We start from the raw sequence: 1,870 nt of genomic DNA on the forward strand, positions 1-1,870 counted from the left end.
TCTACACAATCTTAGCCAATAACCATTCTCATAAATAACAAACTTGTATAAGTTTATATGTCTATAAAATGTTATATATGTATTTTTAGCTCTACACAATCTTAGCCAATAACCATTCTCATAAATAACAAACTTGTATAAGTTTATATGTCTATAAAATGTTATATATGTATTTTTAGCTCTACACAATCTTAGCCAATAACCATTCTCATAAATAACAAACTTGTATAAGTTTATATGTCTATAAAATGTTATATATGTATTTTTAGCTCTACACAATCTAACATATTAATTAAAAACACACTAACCACTTAGGATGTCATGTCTTCAGTAAGCTATGACTGTAGTGAAATAGTACTTTCAAAATAATATCTCATAGAAAAGAGATTATAAAATAAATTCTCATTGAACAGAGAAACAAGTGTATGGTGAACAGTGAAATTTGTCCTCATTGAAAAGAGATTATACTAGTGTAAAATGTTTTGTACATAGCTTACTGAAAACAAAAAAAGATATGATAATATACGTAAAAATCCCACCTTTTTACTCATTCAAACATATTTTGTTGATCAATATCACCCACTAGCAAACTTACAAATTATCATATCTATATTCAATTATGTATGCCATCCCCACTGTCACGACCTTAACCCAAGGTACGAGGACGTACCTCAAAAAGGTCAGGGAGGCAATGTATCCTTCACCATTACTAACCATCACCCACCACGCACGTGATCCACATGCTTGCAACAGAGCGAGACTTCCTCTTGCTTACCTTGCATTTCCCACGACATGCACCCCTAACACAGCACAATTTGAAGACAAACAAGTATAGATACCTAGTGTCACCAGACTAACGTATCATAAATCCTTTTATTATAACTGCCCTAGTGTATTACGCATAAACTAACATAGATATAATATACCTAACAATATCCACCAATTATACAACTAACCCTTATATATCTAAACCGTCCCCAATCCATAGATTAACGAGACTAACGCCTTTGCTTACAGCAACCCTTCTAACCCTATATATTCTATGACATCCATGTAATGTTGGCAGAGCTGGAGTAGGTGAAGAACCTACTGCCAGAGGCTGGGTAGGTCACGAACCTACCGGCCGGAGGTCAGAGCTATCGTGCCCTAGGTCAAGGCCTGGCACTTATTGTATTTAGCCCCAAAGGGCATCCGATTTGTAGTTTAATCTCAAATGTCTTCTTTAAAATAAACAACGAAAACTCCCGCTTTGGAGTCTATCTCGCCACATTAAGACTTCCCTACGTAACCATATATAACGGTTACTCAACCATACCATAACGGTATACACTGGTATACAACTAACGTACCTACACCAGGTATACAACTGGTGTCCAGCGGTGCTCTCACCCACACCATATATAACGGTTACTCAACCATACCATAACGGTATACACTGGTATACACCAGGTATACAACTGGTGTCCAGCGGTGCTCTCACCCACACCATATATAACGGTTACTCAACCGTACCACACTGGTATACAAAGGTATACACTGGGATACAACTGGTGGCGAGCGGTGCTCCTACACCGGTTACAACTGGTGTCCAGCGGTGCTCCCACGTACCTACACCGGTTACAACTGGTGGCTCGCGGTGGCCACAACCACGTATATAACGTATACAATCTATTTATTTATTTATTATTTTATTTTTTTATTTATCTATCGTTTTATTGATCTATTTATTTATTTATTCATTTATTTATCTTATTACTATTATATTTTTGCGGCTTCCACCAGGCTCTTTCGTTCATTCCTATGGTTCCCAACTCCTCCCTCCGATAGTGGAGACACAACCTTTCCTAATTAACCTCTTCCTTCGGGGGTG

This window comes from Oratosquilla oratoria, chromosome 5 (assembly GCF_046742065.1).
Source record: "Oratosquilla oratoria isolate Oo_2021 chromosome 5, ASM4674206v1, whole genome shotgun sequence".
NCBI lineage: Eukaryota > Metazoa > Arthropoda > Malacostraca > Stomatopoda > Squillidae > Oratosquilla > Oratosquilla oratoria.